This window comes from Podarcis erhardii (genome assembly GCF_964252035.2).
Source record: "Podarcis erhardii genome assembly, chromosome: 7".
Classification (NCBI taxonomy): domain Eukaryota; kingdom Metazoa; phylum Chordata; class Lepidosauria; order Squamata; family Lacertidae; genus Podarcis; species Podarcis erhardii.
The window spans coordinates 6390687-6411614 of record NC_138511.1 but is presented as its reverse complement, the minus strand read 5'-3'; positions in this window follow the sequence as shown (position 1 = coordinate 6411614).

Below are 20928 nucleotides of genomic sequence, written 5' to 3'. Positions count from 1 at the left end.
GAGGGCGAGCAGGAGGCGCGTCCCGAGGCCGGTCGGCAGCGATGCACCTGCGACGGGCGGAGCAGCAGCGAGCGCCTTCCCGGGCCGTCGGACGCGCAGGCGAGCGAGCGAGCAAGGGCGTCGGGGCGCTCCTCTCGGCGCGGCTCCTTCCAGGTGCGCTGCGCGGCCCCGAGTGGCCGAGGCGGCGAGCAGCGTCCGCCCCTCCTCTCCTGGCGCTGCGCCGGCCTCCCTCCCACGCCCCCCGGGCGGGCGGGGTGGCGGCTCCGGCCCCCGGGACGCCCTGCAGAGGCGCCCCGCGGGCGCTAGGCGGCGACGGGCAGCCAGCCGCCAGGGAGAGGCTGCACGTCGGAACAGCTGGAAGTCCGTCCCCGCGACCCGCCAGGAGGTGGTCGCGCGGCGGGAAAGCATCGCTTGAATGCCTCTGTTGCATTTCGTTTCTTTTGGGCGGGGGGGGGGGAGAGCTCATGAAAACCAGGGGAAAGTTTCATGGAAAAGTTTCGAATTGCAACTTTTTCTGAGGACAGTACTTCCACTCTTGTATGTGATAAAAAGTGCCTTTGATATTTGCAACACAATAAAAATCCTTTAAAAAAAAAAAGTTTGGTTTAGAATTATTGCCCCCGAAGAATGAATGATGCTCTAACTGTAAATGTATTTTTCCCTAATGATTTTCTTTTTAAACTTTAAACTGCTTTTAGATTATTATCATTGTAATTGCTTTCAGAGTGTTTGAAACAGTTTCAGAATATTCCTATCCCTTCTCCCCCCCCCCCCTTTTTGAATTGCGGGTCTGTTTGCCACTGCCGCCCCCCCCCCCTTGCCCAGGCTGCTTGGCGTGGATGGACGGGGCTGAAAATTCAACAAATAACTCAAGAAGGAGCCACTGGGGTTGCCTAAGATTTTGTAGCTCTGCTGCGTCTTCAGGTGTTGCCATTACTCAAACAAGAGGCCCTGATCCTTCCCAGGTATCTGCAAAACCTCTCCATTCCCAAATTGCATCATGAGAAACAAGGCAGACCTCTCCCTCTCCCCACTCACCAGCTGGGGCAACCCAACAGACAACATATTTTCCTCTTAGTCATTCAGGTGACTTGCACCTATTTGACTTGGGGATGGCCACATTCTGTAGTTTTTGCAGCAGAAACCAAAAGCCAGAAAGTGTGTTAGGATGAGCAACTGGCTAAGAATGACCTGAAATATCTGCGCATTTGTATCCAGACTGGATGGCAGCCATGGGGACAAGCAGGAGAGTGGCAGGTGAGACAACCACTTACATGGAGAGACAGGTGAGGATTGCAGGGGGCTGGACTGGATGACCCTGGGGAAAGGTCTCTTCCAATTCTCCAATTCTATGACTCTATGTTAAAGTGCAGGGCTTAAAACATCATCTTTTAGCTTGAAAGACTAACAGATTTCTTATGTGGGGTTACCTTGGAAGGTGACCTGGAAACTACAACTAATCCAGAATGCGGCAGCTAGACTGGTGACTGGGAGCAGCTGCCGAGACCACATAACACAGGTCTTGAAAGACCTACACTGGCTCCCAGTATGTTTCAAAGTGTTGGTGCTGACCTTTAAAGCCCTAAATGGCCTCAGTCCTGTATACCTGAAGGAGCGTCTCCACCTCCATCGTTCTGCCCGGACACTGAGGTCCAGCTCCGAGGGCCTTCTGGCGGTTCCCTCCCTGCGAGGAGTCAAGTTACAGGGAACCAGGCAAAGGGCCTTCTCAGTGGTGGCACCCGCCCTGTGGAAAGCCCTCCCACCAAATGTGAGAGAACAACAACTACCAGACTTTTAGAAGACATCTGAAGGCAGCCCTGTTTAGGGAAGCTTTTAATGTTTGATGTATTACGGTATTTTAATATTTTGTTGGAAGCCGCCCAGAGTGGCTGGGGAAGCCCAGCCAGATGGGCGGGGTATAAATAATAAATTATTATTGTTATTGTTATTGTTATTGTTATTGTTATTGTTATTATGACATTAACTTTCACAGGTTGCTGCAGACCAGAACAGCTTCTGCCACAATAAATCTGTTGGCCAACAAGGAGCCAAAAGACTCTTTCTTCTTTGTACTACGACCCTTCTGAAAAGCCTAGATTAATTTTCTCTGTATGTTCACAAACTAAAAATTTAGCTGAGGCCAGTTTTAATGAGCAAGTGTAATAAAAAAAATGTTCACTAGTGAAGCTATAAATAGGGAACCACACTTGGAGGGGGCGGGGCGGGCAAAGGGTGTTTTTTTGTTTCTTGTGGGTGACTATAAGCCAGAAAGAAAAAGGATATTAACACAAAGGCCTTTCCTGCTTAGAAATATGTAGTGAGCCTCACCAGTTTGTTTTTTTTTTTTTTTAGGGGGGGCGGGTCTTTCGTGGAACTCACCAGGGTAGCGAAATAGTAGTACTACAACAACAGTTCTAAAAGGCATGGTGCCCCCTGGTGGTGTGGCAGTGGAATAGAAAAGAGCCTTGCTGGGATGGGGGGGGGGAGTCAGACTACAACTCCCTTCAACCTGTGGTCTAAATTACATCCGGGGGGCACCACGTTGGGAAAGACAGTGTGAGTGCTTTGGATGATAGCTGGAACGTATGCAGAACCTTTGCCCGGGAGAACACTGCCCGACGGCCAACTGAAGAAATTTTTGCAACACCCAGAAAAGCAAATTTGACTCATTCCTCTCTTTTTTATTTATTTAATCCATTTTTTGATACAAACATCAACCGCAAAAGACACATACAACAAAAAACCATAATAACAGTAATAACACAATTTGACAATTCAGATTTGGATTCACCGATATACCTATTTGACAAAACAAAACAAATTCCTTCCAGTAGCACCTTAAAGACCAACTAAGTCAGTTCTTGGTATGAGCTTTCGTGTGCATGCACACTTCTTCAGATACGATACCTATTTGACTCATTCCTTTCCAAACGAAGGTTGCCATGTTTTCAAACTGGCCGCTGTGCCTGCGCCTCTGACGTCTAGCGTCTATGTCCAAACAGCAGGAAGCTTTGACCTCTGCAGATCAAGCTGCTCCATTAAAGGCACAAGGCGGGGAGGGGGGGCGTTTTATTCCCTGTCACCTGACAACCCCACTCAACTCCCCTCTGTGTTATTTCTCATCTCTTTGGGCAAGGTTGGAGACCACAATATTTATTTATGTAAATAGAAGGTCGCTCCATTGTAATCAGCTTCCCACTCCTTGCCTGAGTCATTCATAAGCATAGTTGCTACATCTCTGGAGGAAGAAAAACGGCAAACTCAGTGATTATCAGGGCGGTTTGAACCCGGGGGGGGGGGAGCGGGAGAGATTTCTTCAAGAGCTGGATGGGTTTAGTGAAGAAAAAAAACTAGGGCCATCCTAATCCAGATTATTCAGCGTTAAACAGCTTTTGAGAGAATAAAAGTGCTATAGGCATGTTTGCAGATCAGCCCCTTTGCGCCCAGGGACAGTGGCGTAGCGTGGGTTGTCAGCACCCGGGGCAAGGCAAGTAATTTGTACCTCCTAACCCGTGGATTTGCGCCCCCTAACCCGTGGATTTGCGCCCCCTAACCCTCACCCCCAGATGTTGCGCCCGGTGCGGCCAGCCCCCCCTGCCCCCTAACCCTAACCCCCAGATGTTGCACCCGGTGCGGCCAGCCCCCCCTGCACCCCCCACGCTACGCCACTGCCCGGTGAGAAAGAGATGTACAGCAGGTGCTACTTTCACCCACTTTTGTATCACAAGCTGGGTCTGACAGCATTTCCTTATTTAATCCCATTGGAGCCCTCGCTCCCACATTGCATTGGGTCAACTTTATATCCATTGCAGCAAATGTAACAGCAGTGTATATTTTACCTTATGCGTAGGGGCTGGGCTTTGCTTTGTTTTGCTTTTCTACAGTACTGGAGCAGAACCATACCAAGAAATCATGATGCCTGACAAGGCCTCTCCTCCTCCCAGAGGGAAGGGGTCGTGAGCGGGAGCAGCTTCCCGCAGGGGCAGGGAGGCGTTTTCGGCTCCCTGCTCCTGATTGCCTCTGCTGCCGCGGCCAAGCCTTCCAGCCGACCAATAGGGCCGGCTGGTGGGCGGGACTAGCTGCATTTAAGCAGCCGCGGCAGCGCTCAGCTCCCAGTCTGTTCCTGCTTTCTTCGGATCTCCCGCCCTCCGTCCCTCTTAGGTCAGCTTCTTTTGTGTATTGACCTTGCTATGGACTTCGGTTGGTTGCCTTGGTTGCCCAAGGGGCCCGGTAGGACTTTATCCATTTGGCAAATTGGCATCATCCTCTTAGTTTTTTCGCCTACCTCGTAGCAATTCGTCACAACTTTCTGGTATTGGCGATTAGGCATTGGAATATGTGTGCTGTGTTGGAGGATTGGGTATGGGCCATCATCTACACCTCCTCTTTTGGGTACTCCGCTAAAGGAATCCGCGGTCGTGGATCCTGTCCGATGCCCTGCTGGTGGCTAGGGCCATGGCACGACCCCCGGTGACATCATGGGGGAGCTTCCAGTTGTATTTGCATCAACAAGCTCCTCCCATTGGTTGTTAACCCTGATATGACTCCCGGCTGTGCGGGGTGGAGTCTGGTACAGTGGTGCCCCGCAAGATGAATGCCTCGCAAGACGGAAAACTCGCTAGACGGAAGAGTTTTCCGTCTTTTGAGGTGCTTCGCAAGACGAATTTCCCTATGGGCTTGCTTCGCAAGACGAAACGTCGGGCGAGTTCTTGCGAGTTCTTGCGAGTTTTCCCCCTTCCCCCCCTTTTTCTAAGCCGCTAAGCCGCTAATAGCGCTAATCCACTAAGCCGCTAATAGCCATGCTTTGCAAGACGAAAAAACCGCAAGACGAAGAGACTCGCGGAACGGATTAATTTCGTCTTGCGAGGCACCACTGTATTGCTGTTTCATCCAGTGCGTAAGCCAATACTACTCACATGCCGTAACCAATAAAAGTTGTGGCCTAATTTTGCCCATTAACCTAAAATAATGTGTCTTTGTGTCTTATTATAATCCTATGCGGGTGGCGGGTCCTCGACTCACAAGAGGAGCAAGGGTCCTGCTTCCTGTTCTCACAGTGACTGGCCATCAGCTGCCCCAATGGGAGGCCCACAAGCAGGACTTGAACACAAGAGCCTTCTCCCCTCCGGTAGCATAGGCATTGCTGCCTCTTACTGTGGAGGTAGAGCTTAGCCATTCATGCCTAGTAGCCCTTGAAAGCCCTCTCCTTCTTCATGAAATGGTCTAATCCTCTTTTAAAGATCACTGCAGATGGTGACAGCAGTCATGAAATTAAAAGACGCCTGCTTCTTGGGAGAAAAGCAATGACAAACCTAGACAGCATCTTAAAAAGCAGAGACATCATCTTGCCAACAACGGTCCATATAGTAAAAGCTATGGTTTTCCCAGTAGTGATGTATGGAAGTGAGAGCTGGACCATCAAGAAGGCTGATCACCAAAGAATTGATGCTTTTGAATTATGGTGCTGGAGGAGACTCTTGAGAGTCCCATGGACTGCAAGAAGATCCAAGCTCTCCATTCTTAAGGAAATCAGAATCATAAAATCATAGAAACATAGAGTTGGAAGAGACCACAAGGGCCATCGAGTCCAACCCCCTGCCAAGCAGGATACACCATCAGAGCACTCCTGACATATGGTTGTCAAGCCTCTGCTTAAAGACCTCCAAAGAAGGAGACTCCACCACACTCCATCAGCCCTGAGTGCTCACTGGAAGGACAGATCCTGAAGCTGAGGCTCCAATACTTTGGCCACCTCATGAGAAGAGAAGACTCCCTGGAAAAGACCCTGATGTTGGGAAAGATGGAGGGCACAAGGAGAAGGGGACGACAGAGGACGAGATGGTTGGATAGTGTTCTCAAAGCTACCAGCATGAGTTTGACCAAACTGCCGGAGGCAGTGGAAGACAGGAGTGCCTGGCGTGCTCTGGTCCAGGGGGGTCACGAAAAGTCGGACACGACTAAACGACTAAACAACAACAACAAGGTTGGAGGCCACCATTGCTTCCTGCAGGAGTGAGTTCCAGAGTTCAGCTCTGCGCTGTGTGAAGAAGTCCTTTCTTCTGTCTGTCCTGAATCTTCCAACATTCAGCTTCATTAGAAGCCCACAAGTTCAAATATTATGAGAGAAGAAGCAAAACTTTTCTCTATCCACTTCCTCTGTGCCAGGCATCACTTTATTAACTTATATCATGTCACCTGTTACTTGCCTTTTCTCTAAACTGAGCTCAAATGGTGCAGCCTTCCTTCTCCCCCTTGATCATGAAGACCTCCTCCAGCCTTCAAAGCAGCCTTGCCCAAACTGGTGCCCTCCAGATGTTTGGGACCACAACTCCTCATCAGCCTCAGCAAGGGCCATAGCTCAGTGGCAGAGCATCTGCTTCCCACACAGAAGGTTCCAGGTTCGAATCCTGACATCTCCAAGTAGGCCTCAGAATGTCCCCCATTTGAAACCTGGAGAGCTGCTGCCAGCAGTGCTGACAATACCTAGAGAGATGGACCGGTGCTCTGATGGCACAGAAGGCAGCTTTGTTTATGTGCCCAGACATCACAGTGATACGGTGTTCAGAGAAGATCTGTGTTGGCTGGGGCTGATGGGAGTTGTAGTCCAAATAAGGGTGGGTGGAGGAGAATCAGCTTGGGCACCGGGCTGTGCTAGATTTTTATTTTATTTAACTTAATTTGCAGTCACACCTTTCTCCGGATGGCCCCAGGGCAGGTTCCAGAATAAAAACATTAATGGAAAGTATGAAACATTTGACAAAATCCAGGTAACCTCCTACACACAAAAGCCAAGCATTAAAGACAAGGCAACAGTCAATAGCTAAAGCACAACAAAGTACAAATAAGCAGAATATGTGCCCTGCAGATATTTCAAGTCCTACCAAGGCCCTGGGCAAAGAGGGCTGCCTTCAGCTGCAGTCAGCATTAAGCAGTAAGGGAAGGGCCCACCAAAGGTGTTTTTCTTTCCTATTTTATTAGGCCAAACAGGGGCAGCTGACCTTGGCTGATCCTGCTGATTGGTGCCTTGTTTATCTGTTTCCACTTGCTTCATGGAGAGGAGACAGGGAAGAAAGCAAAAATGCAACCAGCATAAACGTGACTCTTATTTTCTTTCCGTGGTTGTCTCCAAGAGATTGGAAGACAGCGCCTACAACCTTGATAACCAAGAACGTAAATGAGATGCACCCGGGAGGAAATTCTCCTGCAAAAGCCTCATGAAAATATACAGGAATTGAGGTTGTACTCAGCTAAGTTCCACTCAGAGAAGACCCATTGAAAGGTAGCCCATTAACTTCAATAAGACTAGCATTGGATGCAACCCATAGGCAGGAACAATTCTGGGTGGATCAGCTCCCATCCATCACTGCAATTCTGGGCTGCATGAATAGGAGTATTGCATCTAGATCAAGGGAAGTAATAGTGCCACTGTATTCTGCTCTGGTCAGACCTCACCTGGAGTACTGTGTCCAGTTCTGGGCACCACAGTTCAAGAAGGACACTGACAAACTGGGACGTGTCCAGAGGAGGGCAACCAAAATGGTCAAAGGCCTGGAAACGATGCCTTATGAAGAACGGCTAAGGGAGCTGGGCATGTTTAGCCTGGAGAAGAGGAGGTTAAGGGGTGATATGATAGCCATGTTCAAATATATAAAAGGATGTCACATAGAGGAGGGAGAAAGGTTGTTTTCTGCTGCTCCAGAGAAGCGGACACGGAGCAATGGTTCCAAACTACAAGAAAGAAGATTCCACCTAAACATTAGGAAGAACTTCCTGACAGTAAGAGCTGTTTGACAGTGGAATTTGCTGCCAAGGAGTGTGGTGGAGTCTCCTTCTTTGGAGGTCTTTAAGCAGAGGCTTGACAACCATATGTCAGGAGTGCTCTGATGGTGTTTCCTGCTTGGCAGGGGGTTGGACTCAATGGCCCTTGTGGTCTCTTCCAACTCTAGGATTCTATGATTCTATGATTCTATGATCACAACTTTTTGTCTTGAACTACTTGCACTCCTGGGACCTCAGCCCTGCAACTATATGGACAATAAATGCTTTTTTAAAAATCCTAAAATTTTCAGAATTAATCTAGATTCTATACCAGAACTAATTTCCTGTAGGGACACTTCCTTGGGAGAGACACTGGCAGGTTTGCCATATTTCAAACAGTGAAAATCTGGACAGAAAAATTGTTGAGTTTTGGGGGGGCAAAGTTGTTGAGTTTTTTTGTTTTTGGCCAAAGTTGTTCTTTGGCAAATTTGCAAAAGAGAGAGAGAGAGTTTTTGAACTGATCTTAAAGAAAATCGCCAAAAATAACACTGCCAACATGGGTTGCCATGCACCCGGATTTTCCTGGACTTTTTAGTGATTTCCACCCGGACACTGCTTCCGACATTATCCAGGAAATTCCAGACATATGGGAACCCTAGACATTGGACTCCGTGAGACTGACATCAGCGTAAACATCCCTAAGATCAGGCTTCTAGTCATTGGCCCTAGAAGTTCTTACAGACCACATCAAGACAGAAACCCTAAAAAGTCCTTACTGGGAAAAGTTATTCCATATTTCTAAGAAAACTTGGTTAGGAACATTTCGCTATTTATTTCTTGCAGTGTTGTTAATGGAGATGGAACTTTAAAGAGTACTGTACGGAAGAACGCTGAAAAAAATTATTGCATTTTTTTGCTGGGCCACATGTGAATATTGTAAGCAGACAAAATCCAGCATTCATTTGAACCAAAAGCACTTAGAGATTCCAATTGCATCCTTTAGCTTAGACCTGACTTAAGCATTGGCCAAGCGCTGGCCTGAACATTACCTCTTTGGAAGAGAGTCGGCAAGTCACCACCACAAGACGCAGCCCACTTTAATCTCCAATAAGTATAAATTTCTAATGCGGCAGTAAAAGAGTCCACCTTATATCCTGAAGGAAAGTACTCCGACAAGGGAACTCTGTGTCTGTTTTCAGCATAAAAGGGTTCAACCGCAGGTTTACTTTGGATGAGAAATTCAGGAGATGCAAAAACGTGGCTTTGACATCTCATACCTCCCTACTCCGTTTCTCTTGCAAAAAATAAATAGGAACCTGCCAGGATCTTTTCGGTTGATTCCTCTTGCTAGCAGAAGTGCCCCTACCTTGAAGCAAGGGGGGGGGGTGAACAACATGCGTATAGTGTTGGCCAATTTGATCACTTGGTTAGCTGCATTCCTTATAACTACTTATTAGGTGGATATTTGTCAGGCGGGTGTATTAGGTAGATCAGGGGTAGGGCACTTGTATGGTCGGGGATGATAGGAATTGTAGTCCGGGTGGATGTGCAAGATAACAAAAGCATTATGGGAAATGAGCTGGGGAAAAAATGTTTAAAATAACGTTTGTAAAAATAAACACAGAGGCTTTTCTACTAGGAATTTTTGGTGCAGAGCAACCAAAGGAACAGAAATAACTATTTATGTACGCGACAACTGCAGCGCGGGTACAACTGGCCCAGAGATGGAAAGAAGACAAAGTACAGACCAGAGACGAATAGCTGATGAAGATGATGGACTATGCCGAAATGGTGAAACTGACCGGGAAAATCAGAAACCAGGGAGAGAAGAAGAACAAGAAGGAATGGGGAAAATTTATAATGTATTTAAGAGAACACTGTAAACAACTAAAAACTTGGGCAAGATTTGAGTAATGCTTGTAATGTACTAAAAATTATGGTTAAAATGGACTATTTAAAAGAAATAAGAGAGAAAATAAGAGAAGCAGTTGAAAAAAGATTGTTAACGGTAACCATGGAAGAGGGGAAGGGAGTTGAAGGATTCAGGGTTTGCTAAATGATGACGTTGATGTTTAATGTCTGAATTTTAATTTGCAATGTAAAACTTAATAAAAAAGATTGGGGGGGGGGGTGATAGGAATTGTAGTCCACCAAGATCTGGAGGCCACAGGCTCTCCCCTCTCCTGGCCTATAGCAACCCAGGAAGATCCAGGTTCAGACCCCTGTTCAGTCCAGTCATTCTATCTCAGCCTGACCTATTTTGCAGGGTTGTTGTGGAGATACAGGGTGGATGACCACAACACACTGATTTCCTTGGAGAAAACAATAATAATAATAATTTCACATATTGCCCTTCCAAAATAAAGACTGAGCTTGTCATATGTATGAGGGTTTATAGTTGTGTGATTGCCTTTGCAAACGCGTTGAGGCTGGCTGTGTCTCTGTGGCGAAGGTTTGCCTGGATTTGCCCCCAACGCTGTGTGCAAAATGTCCCTGTGAATGGGGAAAGCAAACCAAGGCCTCCCCTCTCTGTCTCCCCTTCCCCTCCTTCAGAGGTTAAAGACCTAGCAATTTCCTGAGGGTATGAATCACCTTCTGCCAGCCTCCGGATAAAAAGTTGAAAACCAGGACTGGAGGGCCACCCCTCAAGGATCATGTGTGACTCAGCTCAGCAGGAATGCCAAGCATTTGGCCTGCCAACTGTACCTGTGTCCTACTTCCTGCATGGGAGGGTGTTCCCGTTCTTTGGTGCACTGTGCCAGGTATCTGGGTTTGTTCTGAGAACTGGCTCAGCAACAAAGGATGCCACAGTCCCGTCCCGTCCCCCCCCCCTCCAAGTGCTGCAGAGAGAAAGACAGCAGAGAACTGCTGGGAGGTTTCCTTCACCAGAAGGGCTCGCAAGGTGCAGTGCTGCCAACATGTCGAGGGGTCTCCACTTCACAGAACCATGGAACTGTAGAGCTGGAAGGAATCCAAAAGGCCATGCAGTGCAATGCAATGAATCAATTACAGCTTCAACCAGCTTTCACTGCCAGATTGTGGCTGCCTTATTGTTTCTGTTGCTATAAATAATCATTCTCTGGTCTGTTGCACTTGGGCACTGCACACACAAGCACACCTCAGCATTCAATGTAAATTAGATAAATAAAGGTAAAGGAACCCCTGACCATTAGATCCAGTCGCGGACGACTCTGGGGTTGCGGCGCTCATCTCGCTTTATTGGCCGAGGGAGCCGGCGTACAGCTTCCGGGTCATGTGGCCGGCATGACTAAGCCGCTTCTGGCGAACCAGAGCAGCGCACGGAAACGCTGTTCACCTTCCCACCGGAGTGGTACCTATTTATCTACTTGCACTTGACATGCTTTTGAACTGCTAGGTTGGCAGGAGCAGGGACCGAGCAACGGGAGCTCACCCCGTCATGGGGATTCGACCCACCAACCTTCTAATTGGCAAGTCCTAGGCTCTGTGGTTTAACCCACAGCGCCACCCGCATCCCATAATTATATAAATAGACACACATTTTAAAAAACACAATAAATGTGTATTATCCAGAATGTGATTATCCAGAGCTTCCCGCCCTACATGATTGTGGCATTTGAATTGTGCTTGAGAATAAGAAAGCGAGATCTTGTTGCAGTGCTGTCCTATGCATGTTTTGGGGAAGTAAATTCTATGTTCAGTGAAGTTTGCTCACAGATAGGATTGCAGCCTAGAAAAACTGCCTGTATTATTATTATTATTACTATTAAAGTTATTTATAACCCACCTTTTCCCCTGATGAGACTCAAGGTGGCTTACAGATAAAAATAAGAACTGCTAAAAACATAGAAGAACAATAATCAGAAAACAATTAAACATGGATAGAATTCAAACTACGTACATATATAAAATATATTAAAGTCATACAAATAATTACAATAAAAACAGCACGGCACCAGCCCTTTCATTAAAAGCAGCCAGTTCCCCAAAAGCCTGTTGGAACGGAAAAAATCCTCGTCTGCCTGTGGAAGGACAACAAGGAAGGAGCCCGGCTGGCTTCTCTAGGGAGGGAGTTCCAAAGTCTGAGAGCAGCCTCCAAGAAGTTTGAAAAACCCTGCAGACTTTAGTCTCTTTGTTTTTCCAGAAGTTGATTTTAGTTTTCACGCACCAAGCAGAAAGTGTCTGGATTCCCCCTGAAAAGTCTGCAGGGAGAGCAATCAAGACATGCTATTTAGACCTGCTATCAAACTACTTAATTTGGTGCAACATAACTGAAATTAATGAAATCGGGAATTCCACCAGTGGCAGACAAAGTATTATCTCCCGGAGTACTGTTGCTCTGTGTCCCTCTTCCTTTGGCACCCCCACCATGCTCAGTTTCAAAATAAATCAATAGGAATAAACATGAGCATCTCTGGGCATGCACTGAGTGCCTTCCCTCTCTACTACTGGGCAACTGAATGTCTCTCTCTCCCTGCAGAGCAGTGCTCACTGAATTTTCCATCACTGAACGTTCAGTGTCCAAAGACTGCTGTTCTGCTGCGCAGTTAAATAATAAGATATTTAGTTACTTATTAGCTCAGCTCGAAGCAAACAGGATAAGGAATGTTGCAGCTTGCAAAGTAATGGGGCATGGTCTGTGGAGACCTCAGGGAAGGGATTATTCTGGAGATGGGAAAACTCCAGAACGAATTGTGGAGCCAGGGCTGCACCAAACACTCAGATCCTCTCCTGATCAAGAAATGGGACCCAGGCAGGGGGAGCGCGGGACACCCATGGCCGGAAAAGCAACGGTAGATCCAGCACTCTGCAGCAATTCAGCTCAAGGGCAGCCCAAAAACTTTCTTTAGGGACTGCAGTTGCCCATGGAAATCTTCACTCTCAGATCACTTCATCTAATAGAGGAGCCCTCTGGCCTGAAAGGCATTGGCTGAGTAGGCTGCCTAAGGGGTTGAAGCGGATGTTTCTTTCCACACTTCTGAGTTCAGGATCAAAGTTTTGAAGTCAAATCCAGCCAGCAAAAGAGGTGGTCACGGTGGGAGATGACCAACACGAACAGCCCATGGGCGCTCTTGGAGCAAAGGCTCAGGGTCCAAGATGCCAACCTACATGGGCCCCACATTCTGCCTGCGGCATGAATTCCTAGTGGACTGGAGCACATTAGTGTGCCCTAATAGAACTGTCCGTGTGGCTCTGGAAAGAAAAGGCTGAGCCCAAGGCAGGGCCAGATTTATGTATAGGCTAAGTAGGCTGAAGCCTAGGGCCTCTAGATCTAGGGGGCCTCACCAGCCTGCCTGCTCCCCAGCGTCGCAGACAGTCTTCCCTCTCCCAAATTGCAAACCAAAGACTTCATATGAGGGCAGGGCAACTTGGGCCTCTAATTCTAGGGGGCCTTGCCAGCCTGCCCGCTCCCCAGCACTGCAGTCTCCCCTCTCCCAAAATTGCAAACCCAAGACTTCGTGCGAGGGCATTTCTCCCCCATTTCAATGACAATTTGCTTCAAAAGGAAAGGTGGACTTATGCATCATCTTCCTCCATAATCCTCTAAGGGACAGGTCACGTACTCAACTTGGATACCACCCTCCCCCATAATCCTTGGGATATACAGTCAAGTACACAGCACCCCTCCTTTGAGGGAAACAATGAACATCCATTGATGGTTTTCCTGAGGCCAGGTGTTCCCACAGCCCATCCTCAGGAAGGCCAGAAGCCAGGCACAGAGGAGACTGCCCATTGCACCTCCTTTATTGCCCATTGTGAACCACTGCTCTGAGTGTGCTAAATGTGCTAGAATTTAGTAAACTTCGACATCTGACCAGCAGACCAGGCCCTCTCAGAGGTCCAGAATGTCCTTGCCACCTTCAGCTGTTGAAGCTCCTAACAACACAGAAAAAGGGGGGCCATTCACCCTACTTTGCACAGGGCAATCCTCAGAGAAAAATTATCAAAGCAACTTAAAGCTCTTTAAAAACCCCCCCAAAAAACCACAAGAGCCAAATATGATTCTGCATTATATTTGGGGGAATTGTTTGCCAAAATGTGCATATCAGGCAAAAATGCATACATATATAAGGAGAAATGCACAAAGTAATGCACAGGGGATCCTGTGTGTGTTCTTTTTAAAAAAAAACAACACAAAGTGATGTGGAAATGGGATGAACTGAATTTAAGATTAGGAGGAGAAACTGAGATTAATCAGATTGGAGAGACCCATTCATTCCTGTTGTGAGGGCCCGACTAAGAGTCTGAGCTTCCTTTCCCAGTGCTTGACAATCATGGGATGACGGCAGATGATGGTTGTGCTCCTTTGCCCTTCCAGAAATGCTGTCCGGCTGCTCTCCCAAGCAGTCACTGCAATGTACCAAGAGACAGAGAGCACCACAGAGGAGCTTCTCGCCTGCCCCAGCATCAATCTGCAGGAGCTGAAAGCCTCTGCCCGAGAGAAGTGAGACTTGTGTTTGGAAAATGACAATTTTCTGTCTAGGAAAAGCCGGCCCCTGAAAGGAGGCCTTCTTTTGGGGGTTTCCAGGAGCCAAGAGGGCAGAACAAGAAAAGCCTTTGAATGGCTATGTAAACGACCCAGCAGGCTGCCAGCAAGGAGGAGACAGGCAGCAGCAACAGCAGCAGCAGCCCAGCGGAAAAACCATCAGCACGCTCAATTGCCAAGCACAAACACATCCTAAAAGCTGCTGGATTTCTCAAGGGGGTGACCTCATGGAGCAGCACACATAGCTAACTTGGCTTCACCCTGCAGCTGTGGGTAGGCATATCACCAGAGCAGTTTATATTCTGTGTGTGTTTAAAAAAATATTCTGCACCAGTTGCTCCAAATTCCACACTAAGAAAAGTAGAATTCTCCAACCGGCATTTATTCTGCAACCTGAATAAATATGTGCAAGTTCTTCTGGAACTTTTGTTGCCTTGTCATTTCATATTCTGGTTTTTACTACGGGTTCTGGTTCTGGTGGTCACACACGGGTCAAGGACAACCAACCCACCCTTACCCAAATCACTGAGAACCTTGTTCAGCCACTTTTCAGCAAATGTTACCCACCAAATCTCTCCGCATCCATAACAGATACAATCCGGCTCCTTTTCAAAGGGGCTGAGATTCTTGGAAAGCCGAAGTCGGTCTGTACACATCCTGTATATTTTGTGCGACGTGGGTACCACTCTGCGCATCCTTAGCAACATCAGTGTAGCTGTGCTTCTGAGCCTTCCACACACAGCCTTCCTGCCTTCCCCAGCCGCCTTGGCGTGGAATGCAGCGAAGGAGCAACGTAAAAAGTGCCTGCTGGGTCAATCCAGTGACCCATCTAGTCCAACTTCCTGTTCTCATAGTGGCTGAACAGTTGCCTGTGGGAAACCAGCAAGTCAGATCAGCGGCGTAGCGTGGGTTGTCAGCACCCAGGGCAAGGCAAGTAATTTGCACCCCCTAACCCGGGGCAAGGCAAGTAATTTGTGCCCCCTAACCCGTGGATTTGCACCCCTAACCCTAACCCCCAGATGTTGCACCCGGTGCAGCCGGCCCCCCCTGCACCCCCCACGCTACGCCACTGAGTCAGATTTGAGCACAAGAGCCCTCTCCTCTTGCGGTTTCCAGCAACTGGTATTCAGAAGCGCAGTACTTTTGTGCAGCATGCTCAGTACAGTGATACCTTGGTTCTCAAATGCCTTGGTACTCAAAGGCCGAAGACCGTATGTAAGTGTTCCAGTTTTTCGGAAACCGAACATCTGACGCAGCTGTCGGCTATTGTTTCTGGGGTGCCTGCACCAATCAAAAGCTGCACCTTGGTTTTTGAACATTTTGTAAGTCAAACGGACTTCCAGAACGGATTAAGTTTGGCGCTTTAGTTTTTGCTATTTATCTTGCATTTCTGTTTTTGAGGCCTTTTCGGTTAATTTGTTTTTGTGACTGTGTGGAACCCAGTTCAGCTACTGATTGATTGACTATGTGACTGTGTGGAAATGGATAAAAGCCCCCCATCCAAACAATGGCTATCATCAGTGCAGGTAAGAAAAAATAATAATTTTAATTTTTATCATCTACAATACTGTCTTATTTATTTTATAGTACAGTACATTGATTATTGCTTTCATTTTATGGATCAATGGTCTCATTAGGATAGTAAAATTTATGTTAAATTGCTGTTTTAGGGGTTGTTTTTAAAAGTCTGGAACAGATTAATCCGTTTTGAATTACTTTCTATGGGAAAGCATGCCCTGGTTTTGGAACGCTTTGGTTTTGGAACAGACTTCCGGAACGGATTAAGTTTGAGAACCAAGGTACCACTGCACAGAAGAAAACAAATACTGTTGCACTCCACCCCAATCTCTGAGCAGTGCAAGATTTTTGGGGTTCCAGGCGCCTAACCCAGCATTGCTTTGGGAATGAGGCACAGTGAAGATGGTGGTGTCTTTAGGATGTATGATACACACACACACACACACACACACACACACACTTAGCCTACAATGGATGGGTACACAGCAGTAACAGCCCCAAAGAGTATTGTTTCTCCCATCCTCGCAGCCTAGGATTCAAGCAGAAACCAAACACTGCTCTCACGCATTGCTGACTCTCTCTCCAGCTTGCTGCACTCCTTCCAGGTCACCTCACCGCAGCTGAACTCTAGACTCTGGCTTTGCCATCTCCTTTGTTTCCCTTCATGGCCCATCACCCAGGCTATCACCTCAGCACAGGAAACTGGCCTGGCTTATATTTTAACACTTGCAGGGTTCAGAGGGTAGAAGGGTCTTGTATTAGGGACGCCATATTTCAAAAAGTGAAAATCCGGCCACAAAAGTTATTGAGCTTTTTGAACTTTTTTTTTTTTGGAAGATCAGAAGAAGAAGAGGAAGAAGAAGAAGAAGTTTTTGAGCTACGGTGGTACCTTGGTTGTCAGGCATAATCTGTTCTGGAAGACCATTGGACTTCTGAAACGTTCCACAACTGAGGTGCAATAGGCAGTCGGCAAATTCCATTGAGAAAATGGAGAAACGCTCAGAAGCTGTTTGACTTCTGAGGCGCGTTAGAAAACGGAAGCATTCACTTCTGGGTTTTTGGCGTTCGAAAGCTGAAACGTTCAACTTCCTGAGCATTCGACAAACAAGGTTCCACTGTATATTTTTTTGGGAAATTCCACCCGGAAGCTGTTTCCGATGGCGGGTTCCCATCAATGTCTGGGAAATTCCAGACATATGGCAACCCTGCCTTGCATACAACCCGTTCCACCGCCACCTCATAATAATACTATGCCTAATATAATGCTAATACTAAAAAGTTTAAGGGGGGGATTTGGGAATCCAAAGGGTGTTAAAATATAATTTGTTTAGATCTTGTTCATATGTTTATTTTTTGTAACTTTTATGGAAGGTGGGAAAATCGCGGAAGGGAGAATTGGGTCGACTTTAGGAAAAAGGTTTAAAATTAACTTAAAATTGGGTTTTTTTAGATTAAATAGATATAAGATTTTAAATAAGTACTTGTTGAGCGGACAAAAATGAAATTATAATACAGAAGGGGGAGGTGCGAGGAGGTCAGGGAAATAAGGTTTAAGAAAGAAAGGGATTGGAATTATACCTGTTTTGTTTGTTTGTGTATGTTTTCATGTTGGTTTGTGTTTATGTGTTTATAATTGGAAACTTCAATAAATATATTAAAAAAAATACTAAAAAGTTTAAAGTTTATTTATAGAAATACTGTAAAATTAATGAGTGTCAGAAAAATGTTGGAATGAAATTATAAGGCTTTAGTAGAAATGTTATAAGGAGTTAAGCATAAATAAGTATTATAGTATTAATGGAAAATAAGGTTAAATTAAGTTAAGATAATTACCGGTATATGACAGAAAATATAGAAAGATGGAAAGGAATTGCTGAAACAATTAATAGAAGTGGAATACAAAAAGGGAGGTGAGAGGAGGTTGATGAAACAAGGGAATGAAAGATAAGGCATTGAAATGGTATGATGTATGTTTATAAATTGTTTTTGCTTTGTTTTGTTTAGTCTAATGTGTTAATGTTGCATTGTGTACTGTTTATATATTGTATCGTATTGTTTTTTTTTCTTTCTTTTGCATCTTCTTTTTTTCCTTTCTTTTTCTTCTTTATTGTAAAGTTTAAACGTAATAAATATTATTTAAAAAAACAAAAACAAAAAAACAAATCTATATTCTCGCAGAGAAAAATAAAAGCTCAAACACTGAAAAAATATATATATATAATGCTAATACTAATTACAACAGGACTGACAAATTGGTAGTACAATTAATGGTGTTCAAGGGACCAGGTCATTCACTTACATACATATTTCCTGTTTTATAGTGGGAACCAGCGTGGAAAATGTGTCTATAACCTTCTCCCCAGCACTCTTTCGCTATTCATAGAATCCTCGAATTGTAACGCTGGGACTGTGAGGGTCACCTAGTCCAACTCCCAGCAATGCAGGAATCTTTTTGCCCAAGGCAGGGCTTCACCCCATGACCCCGAGATTAAAAATCTCATGATCTGCTGACAGATTCTCTGTACCCGATCACATAAGCAAGCGAGAATATCGCGAAATTTGAGATGCCAGGGACGCTGCATTGCTCCTTTCCCCTAAAAGTGAGACTGAGATAATAATAATAATAATAATAATAATAATAATAATAATAATTTTATTTATACCCCACCCTCCCTGGCAAGAGCCGGGCTCAGGGCAACTAACACCAGTAAAATTACAGTAAAATCATAATGGGGGGGGGGGGGAACCAATTTAAAATACAGGTTAAAATGCTATTTAAAATGCAGCCTCGTTTTAAAAGTAGCCCATAGATCAAAACCATAAGGGGAGGGAAAACATAAGGGTCAGACTGAGTCCAAACCAAAGGGCAGGCGGAACAGCTCTGTCTTGCAGGCCCTGCGGAAAGATGTCAAGTCCTGCAGGGCCCTAGTCTCTTGTGACAGAGCACTCCACCAAGCCGGGGCCAGTACTGAAAAGGCCCTGACCCTAGTTGCGATAGATTAATCGTCTTGAGATTAAAATGTGAACTGGTCACTGCAGAGGAAGAGGCTTGGCCTGGACAGACCCGGGGCAGATCTACTATGAAAGTAATAAGCTTAAACTTCAGAACCCCTAATCGCAGGAGGGCTCCAAAAGTGACTTCAGTCCACATTGCTAAAAAAAATTAGGTTTAGTAGAGTCAATTTGAGTCGCACAACTATAAGGTGTAGGAATTTTGTTTTCACACCAGTGACTTTGACATGTGAGATAATCCAGTCCTGCAATTTTAATCAAAATCTGAGATGTTGTAGTTATTAAAAAATAAATAAATTGTGGTGATCTGTCACAGAACGGTGATCTGTCACTTAAGAAGGTAACAGTGGGTACCCAGACCTCGTTGCTGGTCGCGAAGGGGCCGCCATAACTGTTCAAGCTTCAGGGCCCCCCAAATGTAGGTCCGCCACTGGCCAGCCCAGCCCACTGACCTTTTGCTCCTGCCAACCCTCAGCTTCACTGCCAGCCGCCCGAGAGATTGTCCTGTGCGCCCGTCTCCTGCCAGCACGTCTAGCCAAATCTGGCATGTTTAGGCCTTTCAGAAGATCCTCGTCAAAGAGCTTCTTAATTTTCTTAAGCAGCTGTGTGTGCACAAGGCAGAGGGGGCTCTGGATGGGCTCCGTTGCCTTGAGTCCGTTAAGCGTGGCCCCGAAGCAGCAACCAATTCATGCCCTTCAGAAAGTCAATACTTAGCCCACTTCAGATCTCACTGCATAAAGGCCTCTTCAGCAAAGAGTGTTTAATGGGCTTCTGTCTAGTGATGGGCTCAGCGCCACGGGACTGGAGGCAAAGCACACTTAGCAGCTGCAAAATATAATCTGCCACCATGTTCTGAGCGTCACGTTTGAGTTCGTTTGCTCCAAAACGTGAAGGCTAAAGCACAGACTATACAAAGCTCTGCTGGAAACAAGTCACCTCCCTGTAATTTAGACTCTGTGAATATTTGGGGTGTGGGGAGGTTTGGTTTGGTCCTCTTTGGTGCTGTGCCATCATTTCCTTTCGTAGCATCTCCTACTCCTTCTTCCTGGCTTAGTCTCAAGAGGAATCTCTTCCAGTCAGGGATCAATGAAACGATGTCACTGTGCTACAAAGCCAATCAGCTTAGGCTGTGTGATAACACCCGGAAGGCAAGGGAAGGCAACTGGGTGAAGGACAATGATGGGGAATGTAAACAAAAAAGAAAAAAAGGAAAGCCTTTCTGAAAGGAGTATCAAAAATTGCTGAAATGAGTTTACCAAAATGTTCACCAAAAACTCTGAATAATTTGAGATTAGCGCAAATCCTTATTGCTGACACCTGGGCTGCTTCCAGAACAATGGCTCCTAGGAACACCCAGTCCATTGTAAGCTGCAGGCAGAATTGCACTTGATTTCCCACACTGTACAGTTAGAAGGTTTGGGTCCCATTTTTGTCATGTTCCGTCCACACCAGGTACATCTATCTACCTGGTGTGGACGGACCATGACAAAAATGGGACCCAAACCTTCTAACTGTACAGACACAGGTGATCTGGGTGGGGAACAGGAAGGTAGCTAAACTAAGCACACATTTACTATAACCTTTGCGGTGAATTCCATGTTATCCCTTGTTTCTTTTTCAAACGATATTTTAATTACCACTAAAATGCTTGTCTAGCTGTCTTTCCCCCCTGTTAATAAGACTTTTAAAATGTTGTGCTGTGACACTGTAATACTATTTTTTTTAAAATAAAGAAAACCTAACACAGCCTTTCTTTACATTGTAGAGGTGACCGAAAAGGGTTATTCCCACATTTGTTTCAGAACACTGAAATGTTATAGCAGTATAACACCATATTTCAACCAGGGAAGCATCCCTAATTCTAACCCAGTTTTTAGAAAAATATTTTGAAGTGATTTGGTCATGGAGGCTCCCAGCTTCTCTGTTTTTGTGGCCACCTCCTCCTCCTCCATCCAGCACTGCAGATGTTCCTGATGGAATATCCTTGGCGTGACGGAGACTCCCCTCACATTTCCAGAGTTCACACAACCCCATACCGCCCCCAGACATTAATCACCATCAGCTCCAACACAGACAGATGTTCTCTGCCGATAACAGCACATTCCCCAGACCGTGGGTTGCCCAATTAATCCACAGATACGGATTAGCAATCGTTACGGTAAGTTCTGAGATGC